Below are 17,842 nucleotides of genomic sequence, written 5' to 3' on the forward strand. Positions count from 1 at the left end.
TTTAGCAAGATAAAGTAAAATGTCTAATGCATTTAGACAAATGTCTAATGCATCTAACTCAGTGATCAGAAATCCCACATTTAAGAAACTATTTCAAGAAAAAAATTTAAGAATATTGTTATATATACACAGGATATTCACATTAGTATTTTTTGTAATGATAAATCTGGAGGTAGGTTTGATATTCACCAATAACCTACCTTAAACTACAAATTATGAAATATGACACATTCAGAACAGTAAGTTCTTTACTTACTGACGTGGAGAGCTATTCATTAAACTGCTAAAAAAAAAAAGGAAGTTGCAAGCTACAGGAAGATCCTGCTTACAGCATTACTCAATGTCTTCCTGTTGAACTTCCAGATGTTCAAGCTGGATTTAGAAAAGGCAGAGGAACCAGAAATCAAATTGCCAACATCCACTGGATCATCGAAAAAGCAAGAGAGTTCCAGAAAAACAGCTATTTCTGCTTTATTGACTATGCCAAAGCCTTTGACTGTGTGGATCACAATAAACTGTGGAACATTCTTTGCCACATTATGTGAACGGCTGACTCATTGGAAAAGACCTTAATGCTGAGAAAGATTGAAGGTAAGAGGAGAAAGGGGTGACAGAGGATCAGGTGGTTACAGAGCACTACTGACTCAAGGGACATGCATTTGAGCAAACTCGGGGAGACAGAGGACAAAGGAGCCAGGCTTGCTACCCTCCATGGGGTGCAAAGAATCAGACATGACTTAGCAACTGAGTAACAACAATAAATCAAAATAAATAAGAGAGTAGATTTAATCAGGATGTCTAGAGACAAGGAAGTGAGATTCTACCAAATAGGTTTCAGCAGTTGTTTTTAGAGAATATTTGTCAAACATAATCAGGCTGGGCGAGGACATCATGGATGCAAAGCTATGAATAGAGAGAGAAGCATTGCCAGATGGACTAAAGGTGATGATGAATAAAGTAGCAGGCTCAAACAGGGCAGGCAGTGAGCGCATGGAAAAACTCCTTTCCTACCACCTCCAGCGACATTAACTGATACATTTTTAGGATCAGAGGCATGTCTGCCTTTAGCCTGTGACTTAAAAAATTGCTGGCTGAAGCTAATGCCTAAGGCTCCATCAAGAAAGATATAAAGATTTTGGCAATCAAATAAAAAGCAGCTTTTATGCATAACCTGGCATCCCATATCTGATACTGCTTATGTTTGAAATCTATCCAATGGATAGATGTAATTTACATAAATCCAGAGAAACACTCCAATGGTCTCATCTTCTCAAATAAACAGAAGGTATTTGTATGTAGCCATTTAGAATTACTCTTCTAGCAAAGAACAATTTAAATGAGAATATTCAAAGCCAATCCATAATTATTTAGTTTATTTCCTAACTGGGAACTCAGAAAACATGGATTCATGCCAGGAAATTATACAGTCATTTAATTTAGAGGTAATTATTTTTTTACCATTATCAAAGATATATGAGCATTGCCAGTAAACAAAAATGTAAAGTATGCTTACTAACTAGGAACACTTGGAGCACTGAATGTGCCTTTTTAAGGCCCTGGAGACACATGATATAAATGACATGTGTATTATAGATGGAGCAGCTGGACAGTGTTGGGTCAGCTTTCTGGTAGTCTTCACAGGAAGGGAAGGAAATGTGATGTTCACATTAAATGCAGTAAAAAAAAAAAAAAGAGCTATTGGCATTATAGTTGCAAAGCTATCCTCTAAGGTGTTTTATTCAGGCTAATGGGATTCCTGCAGATGTTTGATGTGACAAGTAGATGAAACAGCCAACAGACTGTGACTTAGAATGTGCAATTGAGTATTAAATTTTTCCTTTCCAAATGTCTCTTTAAGAATAGTTTATTCCCCATCTCTACACACCTATTTTGCTCCAGGTGCATAAGTATTGCTGCTAACCTACTTTAAATTATGTTAATAATAGCACTATTTCTATCTGTTAGTTTATGAGGACTTTGTATATGTATTATCTAGATATTGTGGGCTTCCACTGTGTAGCCAAGGAAGAGTTAATTCCAAATAGTTTAGTGACTTGCCAGTTGGTAGTGAATAACTGCAGTGGAATTTCATTTGCATCTGCTGCTATTTTACTTGAAGTTTTAATAATCATTGAAAGTTGTTATCATAGATATAAAAGCTTTCTGAAAGGATGAAGCCCACTAGACACATTTATATCAGATGTGCTGAGATATTCTAAGAAAAGAATATACTCTTTACAGCCCTGGGTCTTTCCACTACTTCACTTCTATCTATATCCAGTATTTAGCACTCTGTTTAAGTAGAAAATTAATCTTATTTCAGTATTGACCATCTGGTGACAACCACATGTACATTCACCTCTTGTGTGCTAAGACCAATGTGTTCTCTTGACAAAGCTCTCTTAACCTTTGCTTTGCTTCGTTCTGTACACCAAGGCCAAATTAGTCTGTTATTCTAGGTATCTCTTGACTTCCTACTTATGCATTTCAGGCCCCTGTGATGAAAAGGACATCTTTTCTTGGTGTTAATGCTAGAAGGTCTGTAGGTCATCAGAGTATCCATCAGCTTCAACTTCTCTGGCATCATTGGTTGGGGTATACATTTGGATTACTGTCATATAAAATGGTTTGCCTTGGAAGCAAACCAAGATTGTTCTGTCGTTTTTGAGATTGCATCCAAGTACTGCATTTCAGACTCTTTTGTTGACTATGAGGGCTACTCCATTTCTTCTAAGGGATCTTTTTTCCCACAGTAATAGATATAATAGTTATCTGAATTAAATTCACCCATTCCTGTCCATTTTAGTTCACTAAAATGTTGATGTTCACTCTTGCCATCTCCTTCTTGGCCAGATCTAATTTACCTTGATTCATGGGCCTAACATTCCAGGTTCCTATGCAATATTGTTCTTTACAGTATCAGACTTCACTTTCACCAGCAGACACATCCACAACTGAGTATCATTTCTTCTTTGGCCCGGAAACTTCATTCTTTCCTGAGTAATTGCCCTCTGTCCTTCCATGGTGGTTCAGATGGAAAAGAATTTGTTTGCAATGCTGGAGACCTGGGTTTGATCCCTGGATCAGGAAGATCCCCTGGAGGAGGATGTGGCAACCCACTTCAGTAATCTTGCCTGGAGAATTCCATGGACAGAGGAGTCTGGTGGGCTACAGTCCATGGGGTCACAAACAGTCAGACACGACTGAGCAACTAACACTTCCCCAGTGGCATACTGGATGTCTTCTGACCTTGGGGGCTCATTTTCTGGTGTTATATATGTTTGTTCTTTCATACTGTTCATGGGTCTCTCGAGGCAAGAATACAGGAGTGGTTTGCCATTCCCTCCTCCAGTGGACGACATTTTGTGAGAACTCTCTACTATGTGTCCATCTTGGGAGGCCCTACATCACATAGTTCATAGTTCAATGAGTTATGCAAGATCTTTTGCATAATAAGGCTGTGATTCATGAAGGGGATTAAATAGATAATCTCTGCCCTGTGTTACTGCAATACAATTCCAACTGGTCCTACATAAACTCCTACTTTCCTTTTCCTGTAACCACAGTGAAAGTCTAAAAGCATTTTGTTCATGAACCCTTAAGTTTCCAAACTTTCATTGGCTTTCCATTGTCTCTAGGAAAAATCTAGTCTTTTATGTGGCTTAAAAGGCTCAGGTCTCTGCTGACTTTTGCAGCTTCATCTCTACATTCTGCCTTCTGCATTTTTCTTCTTTCTCATTCTTCTAAGGCTCTCTCTTGAATTTGAAAATACTATTTCTGCTGCAAAACCACTGTGTCATTCCCTTCAATTCCTGTCTAGAAAATTCCAACTAAATGTAGGCCAAATGTCTTCTGGTAGACCTCCCTTTTACTCTCAGATCAGTTGAGATCCACATGTGCTCCTGGGCATCTGTGTTTCTATTTTATTAGCTTTCTTTATACTCAGAATTATTTATTGATTAAAAAAAATGTGTGAGTCTACCATGTTTTGGTTAATTGTCACTGTGGCATCAATGTTTCATTTGGTTGTCAAATAAAAAAATTTGGAAAAAATTTAAAAAACCAACAATATATGAATGAATGGATGGATGGATATAGAAATAAAATAATGGGTATAGATTTGAGAACAAAAAAACTAATAGTTCTCTAGCTAGGTTTCTATCTACTATCTAGCTTTTTTAAAAAATACATTATTATAAAAACCTAGAACTTCAAAAACCAATTAAGCAAGTCAACTTATAGGGTATTTTTACATTAATAGGGAACGCATGTAAGAATTAAAGATTTTAAAATTTAAAAAATAAAAAAAATTTAAAAAAATAAAAATAAAGAAAAATAAATTTAAAAAAAAAGAAGTTAATGGAATGACAGTTTAACATACAAGATATGACATTTTGCAAATAGAGGACAAAGACAGTGATGGATATGATGAAAAAGCACACTTTAACATTATAGGAAAATGTGATTGTTTGGAATCAAACTTTTAATGATGTTCCTAACTGTGTTATAAATGCATCTGTTTCAGTATTTAAACACTGACAAGAGCACACATGAAATGGAAATTTCACCCTCATTTGAAGGTAAATTTTGTCTACTTTCCATCTGCAGGTGATTTTCCCTATCAAATGGAAGAATCTAAGAAGAAAAAACTGTTTAAGGTTTTTCAGTTAAACATTAGGGCATTAAAGGTTTAGCAATATTTTGTTGTTTTCAACTCTAGAAATAATAACATATATTTCCTTGAGATAATAAGTATTCTTTATATAAAACTGCAGGATAATTGTTAGAAGCAAGGTGTCTCCAGGTGGCAAGAAATGGCATTTTCAGTGGCAATTTATTTACCATTAGGGAAATTCTAGTTTGACATGGGATGGATTTAACTAGTATGCTTTGTGATGGGTAGATTCAAAATTTTATGCCAAAATATTGCTAACACTGCTTATGAGCAGTTCTATGTGATTATAAAATGACTGCTTTACCCCTACATTTGTATTCTTTTCATTTCAAATGGAAAAAAAGCCCAAGGTTGTTCAAGTAATGAGGGGGTTGTGAGAAAGCAGCCTATCAAATATGCTAATGAGTTAACTGGATTGAGAGTTTATTACTGTGATATCAGAAATACTCTGGGCTTCAAACTGAAAAGGACTATCTAAAAAATTTTTTTAAAGTTTCTAAAATGACATTATACTATCTTTTTACAAGCCAATCCACACACAGACATACACTCCCTATTCAAAATGAATTAGGTCTTCATCCATAAACCAATGCTTTGAACTTGCATCTCCACTGGCACAATTGGTGGTTTTGTTCCTTTAATAGAACTTTCCAAGCTATATAGTTCCTCCACTGACAAGTGTTTCGAGAAAGGTGACTATTATAAACAGCAAAGTTTTTACTACAGCCTATCTAATCAAGACGAAGACATGAGCTCTTTTGAAGTGATTGGATGTATTAATAAGTGTTGCAGCTTCTGGCTCAGCCTCTATCAGCAGGTACATGATTTCTAGGTATGGAGGGAAGTAATTATTATGCTGTTTAGAAAATGTTAATTAAATATTAATTAAAATGTAATAAAAATATTAAAAAAGCAGAGGCATTACTTTGTCAACAAAGTTCCATCTAGTCATGGCTATGGTTTTTCCAGTAGTCATGTATGGATGTGAGAGTTGGACTGTGAAGAAAGCTGAGTGCCAAAGAATTGATGCTTTTGAACTGTGGTGTTGGAGAAGACTCTTGAGAGTCCCTTGGACTGCAAAGAGATCCAACCAGTCCATCCTAAAGGAGATCAGCCCTCGGTGTTCATTGGAAGGACTGATGTTGAAGCTGAAACTCCAATCCTTTGGCCACCTTATGGGAAGAGCTGACTCATTGGAAAAGACCCTGATGCTGGGAGGGATTGGGGGCAGGAGGAGAAGGGGACGACAGAGGATGAGATGGCTGGATGGCATCACCGACTCCATGGACATGAGTTTGAGCAAGCTCTGGGATTGGTGATGGACCGGGAGGCCTGGCGTGCTGCAGTCCATGGGGTCACAAAGAGTTGGACACGACTGAGTAACTGAACTGAACAGAATCATTTATTGTCCAGGAAAGAAAGTCTAGATCAACAGTCCATGTTTTTATTATCATTATATCAGGGCTGCCAGATTTTTGCTATGAGAAATCCAACTTTTAACATATCACATCTTCTTTGATTTATGCTATTGCACCAGACAGTTTTAGTTTGCATGGTACATAATTCATCATGAAATTATAATAAAATCTCAGAGTGATAAAATCAAGAAGCAAGAAAAAAGAGGAAAATGATTATTCCTGTGGTCTCTGTTCCATAGAAGTTGAATTATGTTGAATTTGAACTGAGGCTTCTGAGAAAACAATGAACGGAATGACTTGACCCTGTAATACCATTGGATGAGCACAGATTGTCTATGCAAAGAAAATGTTTGCTTTCCTATTTGTGAATAAATTTTCCCAGAAGAAGACAGACATTATAATTGTATTTAATTTCAAAACACTTATAGGGCAGGAATGCATTAAAAAACCTCCAAAAGTTCTCCTCCTCCATAAAAGCAATTAGATTGGCAACAGTGATCAACGGTCAACTTTTCTAAAATTTGGAAACTAGGGCTTCCTGGCTGGCTCAGCGGTTCAAAAATCCTCTTGTAATGCAGGAGACACAGGACAAGTGGGTTTGATCCCTGGGTTGGGAAGATCCCCTGCAGGAGAAAAATGGCAACCCACTCCCATATTCTTGCCTGAAAAATCCCATGGACAGAGGCCTGGTGGCCTACAGTCCAAAAGGTCACAAAGAGTCAGACACTTGCAACAATTTGTGTAGTCTTTATTCAGGATTTTATGAAATCTCATTTTTTTTAAATAGTGAGGTTTATGGCATTTCAAATTTCATTAGTACCAGGTCCCTCTCTACTAGTTTTGTGGTAACCTTGAGAACCAACAGCCCATAATAAAAGTGGAAACTAGCAGCCTAGAATCTTCTAGAGGGAATGAAACGGGGCTAGATTGCCTCCAAAATGCAATTCCCTTGGTTTCCTGGAAAATCCCACTGGCAGGACTTATTTTCTTTGACCTGGTTCAGACATCTAACAAGGTGAACAGTCTTCTCCTGAGGGTGTTGTTGAAAATATAAGTGGCATTATTTATCATCACAGCTACCTGAAGCAATGAGTTGGGGCAAATGACAAACTGATCAAAACAAAAGGAAAAACTGGAGGGTGAGATGCCCATAGGAGACTTTGAAAGCACCAATGTTTTTCTGGGGAACTACAAGGTCACATGCATGGGTAGTATTCTGTGAAATCCTAGAAACGGCATGTACAGGGCTGCGTACATGCTTAGGAGAGACCTAAGACTGCCTTAATCTCTCACTACTGGCTGACTTTCAGGCCCTGTGGAGGCAGAAAATGAAGGCCAAAATGGAGTAAGACTCTGTCTCTGTGTTGAAGGCACGCCCTAACATGTGCAAAAGTCCCTTAACAATGACTAGGAGACATATTGGTACAAACATTTGAGGACTTACAAGTCCTTTATCTAATAAGGATTTAGTATCCAGAACATATTTAAAAATCTTACAAGCTAACAAAAAGACAAATAATCCAATTTAAAAATCAGAACTTGAGTATTTTCTCTAAAGAAGATACACAAATGTCCAACAAGCTCAAAATAAAAAGGTATTCAACATCATTAGTTATTAGGCACATGATAAGTGCAGCCACAATAGAATACCACCTTATAGCTACTAGGATGGCTGTAATCAAAAACACAGATAATAACAAGTGTTGTCAAGGATGTGGAGACGAGAGCCTTCGTGGACTGCTAGTAGGAATGTAGACTGGTGTAGCCATTTTGAGTGAGAGTTGGGGAGCTCCTCGAAAAGTTAAACATAGATATATTATGATCCAGTAATTCTATCCCTTAGTATATACCCAAGAGAACTGAAAATATATATTTATTCAAAAACTGGTATGTAAATATTCATAGCAGCATTATTTATAAGAACCAAAGATTTAAAACAACCCAATGTCCATTAACTGATGAATGGGTAAACAAACATTCTATATTCATATTCATCCTTGAAAAGAAAAATGAAATGCTATTCCTGATGCAATATCCATAAACTTTGAAAATAAAAGTGAATGATAAATGAAAACCTATGCTAAATGAAAAGATCTCCATATAAAAGGCAACACATTATATGATTCCATACACGTAAAATGTCTAGAATGGGCAAATCCATGGAAACTGAAACTAGATTAGTAAAAAGTAGCTTAGCCATGTGGCTGGCAGGGCGAGGAAGGGGGAAGGGTACTAGGAAATGATTACTAATGGGTATGGACTCTATGGGATGAGAAAAGTGTTCTTGAATTAGATAATAATGAGGGTCCTGTCACTTTGTGAATATACTTATAATTACTGAAATGTATACTGTAAAAGGATAAATTTTATGGTATTGAATTATATCTCAATTAAAAAACTGATAACTCATTCACTGAAGAAAAGAGAAAAACTTCACTTTGATGTCAATATTTTTACACATTCAAAATAATCAGATATTACAATATTAAATAAAAGTTTAGGAGAAAACATTGCCTTTGGAACAATAGCAAGCCCCCCACCCCAAATATTCTTTAGCAGAATCACAAAGTATATTTGCATTCAGATAATTCCGTTTTACCACATTAATATGATGGATTTGAGTCTTAGATAATTAGGGCAAATATTTACACAATAAGTTCCAAAAATATCAACACTGATTGACGTCTGAGTTTAAAAATTTTCCTGTTTATAGATGAGATCTCTGAAGTTTATATATTTTTTAGTTTCTGAATAGATATTTTAATAGAAGTATAGTTGATTGAAATCTCTGTAAAATAGCATATCTCCTCAAAAGTCTGTAGAACAAACTAACTTTAGTAACAAACAAGAAGCTGCTATAATGATGTATATTGATGAAAAATAGATATGCTTTGGTTTTATGAATCAGAAAGGTGATAAATAATTAATGGTAGGGCATAACTCAGGAGTCTCAAGGTTGAAGCCTGAGTGAAAAATTAGCATCCTGTAGAACAGTCTGGGAATTTGAGAGCATTCATTTCTCCTGAAGTTTCACTTTACAAATCCATGCTTCTTTGATTCATCTCTTTTATTCATTCCCCTATTCATTAGTATACTTATTCACTTATATTATTTAACTTAGATATTTAATATTCAATTAATCATAAGCATTTATTAAGTAGCTAATGGTGCAAAACAGGGGCTTCTGAGCAAAATATAGCCTAAATGTAATGAATAAAAGACTAGTAGAGATTATGAATCTTCTTTCATGTAATTACAGAATGAACTTAAGGCCTTATGTGGAAATATTTTGAAGTATAACAATTATACATCTCTACTAAAGGAATTCAAATGAAGGAATAGCATCATGGCAAGAAGGTCTTTTTTATAAACAGTTTAAAGTTTTTGAGCAATGCAAACATTGTTTAAAATGCCTTACATTAAGTCCTGACTACAATCCTTAAAGTAGGCACTATTATGATCACTATGCTATAGATGGCTACTATGCAGTGGACTTTTCAACACTTTTTACAACATTTTGCTGTTGCTGGGTTGGGAAGGTCTCCTGGAGTAGCAAATGGCAATCTTCTCCAGTAATCTTGCTGGAAAATTCCATGGATGAAGGAGCCTGGCGGGCTACAGTCCATGGAGTCACAAAGAGCTGGACATGACTGACTGAGGACACACACACAATATTTGCTATGATGTAATTATCTGGACTTTGATGGGATGATTAACTTGGTATGAAAAGCCTTAGGGAAAAAGAGAATTTCAAGTTTGAAGAATAAGGAGAATGGAAAAGAAAAAACAGGAAGACAATATGTCTAATGGAAACTGAGGCTGATGAGAGTTAGTGTTTGGGAAGGTGAAATGAACAAAGTATGGCCAGTTAAGAGAAAGCTGGGAATAACAGACTAAGAATTTTGGAAATGATCTGGGGAAAGAGACTGGAAGTTTTGAGTGAAGGAGTAGAATCATGAAAGCAGTGTTTTATGAAGAGTAATCTAGTCAGGTACCATGCTTTTGATTGTGGTGCTAGAGAAGACTCTTGAGAGTCCCTTGGACAGCAAGGAGATTAAACTAGTCAATCCTAAAGTAAATCAATCCTGAATATTCATTGGAAGGATTGATGTTGAAGCCCCAATACTTTGGCCACCTGAAATGAAGAGCCAACTCATGGGAAAAGACCCTGATGCTGGGAAAGATTGAGGGCAGGGGGTGAAGGGGGTGACGACAGAGGATAAGATGGTTGGATGGCATTATCAACTCAATGGACATGAGTTTGAGCAAATTTTGAGAGATAGTGAAGGACAAGATGAACTAGCGTGCTGCAGTTCATTGGGTCACAAAGAGTCAGACATGACTCGTGACTGAACAACAATAACATGGGTTATTTGCATGAGATTTCACTGAGGGAGTGACTAATCAATCATGAAGCAACGTCTGCACTATGGAAGTCAAATCCTTAGTCAAGAAAGTTGGAATAAGTAGATTCAAGTGATTTTGGACCTCTGGATTCTCTTTAAAACCTAAACTATTAAAATCAAAAGAATAGCTTTCTATGGCCACACTATCTATTCCTTCCACATTGCATATACAACCACTTTTTCTGAGATCATGCTTTGATTAATGAGATTTGTAGACTAGAGGCCACTCAGTTATCCACTTCCCAATCTATTGCTTTATTTTTTATTCACTCAATTTTTTAAAATCCAGTTGAGTTTGTAAGGTCCATCTTTTAACTAACATCCTCACCAATGGTTTAATCTCCCTTGCTTATCTGTATTTCATCAAAAAATTCTGATGGATTAGGAAAACACATAGATAATCATTTTTATACAAAAATTCTCTGTACTTCAACCCTAATCTCCCACCCAAGAAGTCAAATACTGTTTCAGAGTCACACAATGGGATAAAATGATGCCACTAAAAATTCTTGTTCACTAACCTCAGAAGTGCTTTCAGCTTTGCCACACCTCCTGTTATTCACTGAGTCAACATTCTCCCACTTCTCAAAATGTATTAATATTTTTGAAAATATTGTTTCATTTTAAATCTTACACAAAATTGAAGAGAGACCATGAGTTCTGTCATTCGCTTCAACAATTATCAGCATATCCAAATTTGCTTCATCTAGTGCAACACACAGCTCCTTCACGATGTGTTATTTTAAAGGTAAGCAGGCTTCTTATTGTTTCATCATTTAATAATTCAGAGAGCATCTCTAAAAGATATGAAGACTATTTTCAACATAGCCACAATATCACTGTTACAAATTATGATAATTTCTTATCACTAAACATCTCTCTTAAAGCTCTTTGACGATGATGATGATTATGATGATGATGATTTTTACAGTTGGTTTGACTGCAGTCAGGATAAAAATAATATCCCTACATAGATGTATAGTTTGTATCTTTTGATTACAGTTTCTTCACTCTTTGTCTTTGTTTCCCTTGCCATTTTGTTATTGAAAATCAAATCATTTGTATTGTAAAATCTCCATTGTTTTAAAAATTACTAACTACATAATTTTATTATCTTTTCTGGGGGGGGGGTTGGTCAAGCCATGGGCAGAAGAAGATGAGACGGTTAGATAGCATCACAGACTCAATGTATGAATTTGAGCAAACTCTGGGAGATAGAGGAGTACAGAGGAGCCTGGCATGCTGGAGTTCACTGGGGTCACAGAGTCAGATACTGCATAGTGACCGAACAACAACAAGCCATCTTAATGAGGGGCTTTTGGGGATGGTGAAAGGGTTGAGAAAACAGTAAGATCCAACATCCTTTCTATGACAAGGATTCTCTAGCTTCAGAGTGCTGAAAGCTATTGTCTTTTTTTTTTTAAATTTGATTGGGTTATAGTTGATTTACAATGTTGTGTTAGTATCATTGGAGAAGGAAATGGCAATCCACTCCAGTACTACTGCCTAGAAAATTCCATGGATGCAGGAGCTTGGTAAGCCACAGTCCATGTTAGTATCAAGTGTACAGCAAAGTGATTCAGTTATACATATACATATATTCATTATTTTTCAGATTCTTTTCTCATATCAGCTCAGTTCCGTCGCTCAGTGTCTGACTCTTCGCAACCCCATGAATCGCAGCATGCCAGGCCTCCCTGTCCATCACCAACTCCCGGAGTTCACTCAGACTCACGTCCATCGAGTTGATGCCATCCAGCCATCTCATCCTCTGTCGTCCCCTTCTCCTCCTGCCCCAAATCCCTCCCAGCATCAGAGGCTTTTCCAATGAGTCAACTCCGCATGAGGTGGCCAAAGTACTGGAGTTTCAGCTTTAGCATCATTCCTTCCAAAGAAATCCCAGGGCTGATCTCCTTCAGAATGGACTGGTTGGATCTCCTTGCAGTCCATGGGACTCTCAAGAGTCTTCTCCAACACCACAGTTCAAAAGCATCAATTCTTCAGTGCTCAGCCTTCTCCACAGTCCAACTCTCACATCCATACATGACCACTGGTAAAACCATGGCCTTGACTAGACGGACCTTTGTTGGCAAAGTAATGTCTCTGCTTTTCAATATGCTATCTAGGTTGGTCATAAGTTTCCTTCCAAGGAGTAAGCATCTCTTAATTTCATGGCTGCAGTCACCATCTGCAGTGATTTTGGAGCCCAAAAAAATAAAGTCTGACTCTGTTTCCACTGTTTCCCCATCTATTTCCCATGAAGTGATGGGACCAGATGCCGTGATCTTCGTTTTCTGAATGTTGAGCTTTAAGCCAACGGTTCCACTCTCCTCTTTCACTTTCATCAAGAGGCTTTTTAGTTCCTCTTCACTGTCTGCCATAAGGGTGGTGTCATCTGCATAGCTGAGGTTATTGATATTTCTCATATAGATTATCACAAAATACTGAGCACAGTTCTCTGTGCTGTGCAACAGGTCTTTGTTGGTTACGTATTCTATATATATATAAGATAAATAATCTGGTGGTTTAAATGGTAAAAAAAACTGCCTCCAATGTGGGAGACCCTGATTCAATCCCCAGGTCAGGAAGATCCCTTGGAGAAGGGAATGACAACCCAATCTAGTATCCTTGGCTGGGAAATCCCAAGGACAGAGGAACCTGGGAGGCTACTGTTCATGAGGTCTCAAAGAGTCAGAATTGACTGAGTGACTAACTTTCACTTTCACTTTCCTCATGTTAATCTCAAACTCCTGATTTATCTCGCCCACCCCATATTTTCCCTTTGGTTACAATGTTTGTTTTCAATATCTGTTTCTGTTTTGTAAATAAGTTTATTTGTATCATTTTAAAAAACATCTCCCATATATGAGTGATATAATAGAGTATTTGTCTTTCTTTGTCTGACCTATTTCACTTGTGTGATAAGCTCTAGGTCCATCCATGTTGCTGCAATTGGTCTTATTTCCTTCTTTCTTATGACTGAGTATTATTCCATTGTATATATGTACCACATTTTATTAAAAGGTTTCTTTATCTCCCATTTTCCCAGAAAGCTGGCAGTTAGATCTAGAGACCTGTCAGATTCATTTCTAATGGTTTTCATAAGAACTCATCATAGATGGTGATATGGTGCCTCAGCATGATGTTATGATTTGACAGTGGGATCAGATATTATTAGCCTGATTCACCCGTTATCCTTTCATGAATAATTTAAGTAGTCATGGATGACTGTTGTTTAGATTGATTAAAGTTTGCAAAATAGAAGCATTTTATTTTTTATTACTTGTTCTGCCATAAAAAAAAAAAAGCTAAGAGGAAAAAGGAAAATGTGGTAGCAATGTGTTGTGGCAGTCAGAGCATGGGTTGGAAAAGAATTTCCAGACACAGAGCAGGAGAAAGGAATGAGTTTATTAAGAATGATGAGTAGAGATACTGTGGGCACCTCCTGACAGTCAGGGAGAGTCAATGCTTTTTGTGGTTTAGTAGAAAATTTTTATAGCCTCAAGACAAAAAAAAAAAAAATCCTGCTGGAAGGGTGGCTTTATGCGATTGATTAGAGTACTATAGGGTGAATATAAGGCTTCCCTGGTGGCTCAAACAGTGAAAAGTCCATTTTCAATGCAGGAGACATGGGTTTGATCCCTGGGTTGGGAAGATCCTTTGGAGAAAGGAATGGCTACCTACTCCATTATTCTTGCCTGGAGAATTCCATGGACTGAGGACCCTGGTGGGCAACAGTTCATAGGGTCACAAAGAGCTGACCAACACTAACAGGGTGACTACTGGGGTGGACCCCTAATTTGGAGTCAGGAAGCTTGCTGGTGATGATCAGGGAGACTTTGGGCAATGGTTACACAGAGCCTCAGTCAGCTTCAGAGGTGAACTCAGTTCTGGGCTCTGCTTCTGTAAACTTGGTGCAAGGCCTCTCATCTGCAGGGCAGAACTCCACAGAATGGATTGTGTACTGTGTTTCTTGTATTCTCAACTTCTTTTTATTTTATATCACCAAATAGGTGAGGACTGAGCTGGCAAAACTTCATCTTTAGTTTCGAAGAGGTAGAGGAAGGAACATTAACACATATCAGCAAATTTTGTCCCTGACTTAAATAAATATTGCAATGATGAGCACAAAGAAAGAAGCTGCAAATTCTTCTTGGGACTTAGAAGTAATTATAAATAGATGGAAACATAGGGTCTGTGTGTGTGCACGCATTAATACCTGTTGGAAAAGATTAATCTGGATAAGATGCAGAAAATGGTGGACTTTCTTAATCACACAAATTTTTTTTCTTAACAGTGAGATGAACAGACTTAAGCAACAAAATATGAAAAATTTGTGTTGTAGTAAGATCACCTTTCTAACATCATGAAGGAGGGGCTGACAGGGAAAGGACTGAAGGCAGACCAGTGAAGTCCTTATCCCTGTAGCTGCAGTGGGAAATGATGACAGTGTGAACCTGTAGCTGCAGTAGACACAGTCCCTCTTTATACCCTTGGCGCAGTGCATGTTAAACTATGCCATAATTTCCAGTCTGTCTTCTACATTGAACTGCAATGAATATAAAATAAAGGTGATGGGAGCAATTTGCCCCAGGTGTAGGCAATAAAAGTAGATCCTTTTTAAATGCCAATAAAAATGACTATAAATTAATCTACTTTTGTATTATTACCATGCAACTGCAATTCTAAACAGCAATAGTATTAAAATACTCCTCCCAGATAAAAAATATTTTGTTGGTCTAAGTTCTCGTTAATTTGTTTCTTTTCATGAGTTTTAACTAATCAGTTCCCATTTGGTCTCTTAGCAGCATTTTAGAGAAAACATAATTTCCCTCTACCTTAGTGTCTATGGCAGCACATAGAGACGAAGGACCGAGGAATAAAGAGACTGGGTGGATCTGAGAAGAATTTATTCATGAGAATAGAATCTAGAAGGACTTCCCAGGCGGTTCAGTGGGTAAGAATCTGCCTGCAATGCAGGAGACTCAAGAGAAATGGATTCGAGATCCCCTGGAGGAGGGCATGGCAAACTGCTCCAGTATTCTTGCCTGGAGAATCCTATGGGCAGAGGGGCCTCGCAGCCTACAGCTCATAGGGTCACAAAGAGTTGAACACAACTGAAGTGACTGAATATGCATGCATGAAAGTTACTATTAAAATATTCTTCAATAATATATTCTTCAACATAAGAATGATATACTCATTTTAAAATTATATTCAGAAGTACATACAATAATATTTTTTCTAATACCATTTTTTAAATTGGGCTTTCCTGGTGGCTCAGATGGTAAAGCATCTGCCAGCAATGCAGGAGACCCGGGTTTGATCCCTAGGTTGGGGAGATCCCCTGGAGAAGGCAATGGCTACCCACTCCAGTATTTTGCCGGGAGAATTCCATGGACAGAGGAGTCTGGCAGGCTATAGTCCATGGGGTCACAAAGAGTCAGACATGACTGATTGACTAACATTTTAACTCCTTTTAAATTGGAGGATAATTGTTTTACAACACTGTATTGGTTTCTGCCATATATGACTATGAATAAGCCATAAGTATGTTAAACATATGTCCCCTCCCTCTTGAGCCTCCCTCCCACCCTATCCCGTATCCCACCCCTCTAGGTCGTCTAGAGTGCCGAGCTGTCCTCTCTGTGTTATACAGCAGCTGCGCACCAGCTATCTATCTCACACATTGTTGTTGTTGCTGTTCAGTCACTAAGTCATGTTTGCCTCCTTATGACCCCATGGACTGCAGCACGCCAGGCTTTCCTGTTCTTCACCATCTCCTGGAGTTTGTTCAAACTCATGTCCATTGGGTCAGTGATGCAATCCAACCGTCTCATCCTCTGTTGCCCTCTTCTGCCCTCAATCTTTCCCAGCACCAGGGTCTTTTCCAATGAGTTGGACACCACAGCTAGGAATTTTACACATGATAGTGTATATATGTCAATGCTACTCTTCATCTACCACAGTCTGCTTATATACTTAAATGTAAACTTTGCTCATTCCTTATAGAGTCCTCTTTCCAACATTCTCATATATACAAATCCAAATTCCCTTGCAAGTCCCAGTTCAAATTCCATTTCTACCATAAAACTGTCTCTTCCATGATATGTTTGAAATTAAATCCATTATTCTTGTTTCTTATTCACTGCTGTATCTTTAATATATTTGGTAAAATGCTTTGCCCATAGTAGACACCCTTGAAGTAGGCATCAATTACTTTGAATTCATATATATAGAAATTTTACATGACTTACAAGATTCTTTCAACCCTGTAGTTGTGTGATTCTTTTAGCCTCTGTATGTTACACTTCAAAGCGAATGCTTTGGGGACTATAAAATAGACAGGGAGAAAAAAAGTTGATTTATTTTTAAAGGTTTATAAGCACATTTTCGAAATTGCATCTTTTCTCATTGAACGTAACTATTTCTGGTAATCCTTGCTTAACTAACCTGTACTAAAATCATTAACATACAAGGTCACAGGTTATGTTTACTTTATGCCAACCAATGGTGACTAGATCTCTAGCTGGAGATGCTTAAAACATACTTACCAAAATTTTATAGAAATGGGAATACCAGACCACCAGACCTGCCTTTTGAGAAACCTATATGCAGGTCAGGAAGCAACAGTTAGAACTAGACATGGAACAACAGACTGGTTCCAAATAGGAAAAGGAGTACATCAAGGCTGTATATTGTCACCCTGCTTATTTAACTTCTATGCAGAGTACATCATGAAAAACGCTGGGCTAGAAGAAGCACAAGCTGGAATCAAGACTGCCGGGAGAAATATCAATAACCTCAGATATGCAGATGACACCATCCCTTATGGCTGAAAGTGAAGAGGAACTAAAGAGCCTCTTGATGAAAGTGAAAGTGGAGAGTGAAAAAGTTGGCTTAAAACTCAACATTCAGAAAACGAAGATCATGGTATCTGGTCCCATCACTTCATGGGAAATCGACGGGGAAACACTGGAAACAATGGCTGACTTTTTTTTTTTTTTTTTTTTTTTTTGGGCTCGAAAATCACTGCAGAGGTGATTGCAGGCATGAAATTAAAAGACACTTACTCCTTGGAAGGAAAGTTATGACCAACCTAGATGGCATATTGAAAAGACATTAGAGACATTACTTTGCCAACAAAGGTCCATCTAGTCAAGGCTATGGTTTTTCTAGTGGTCATGTATGGATGTGAGAGTTGGACTGTGAAGAAAGTTGAGTGCCTAAAAATTGATGCTTTTGCACTATAGTGTTGGAGAAGACTCTTGAGAGTCCCTTGGACTGCAAGGAGATCCAACCTGTCCATTCTAAAGGAGATCAGCCCTGGGATTTCTTTGGGA

Source organism: Capra hircus, chromosome 6, assembly GCF_001704415.2.
Source record: "Capra hircus breed San Clemente chromosome 6, ASM170441v1, whole genome shotgun sequence".
In the NCBI taxonomy this organism is placed as follows: Eukaryota; Metazoa; Chordata; class Mammalia; order Artiodactyla; family Bovidae; genus Capra; species Capra hircus.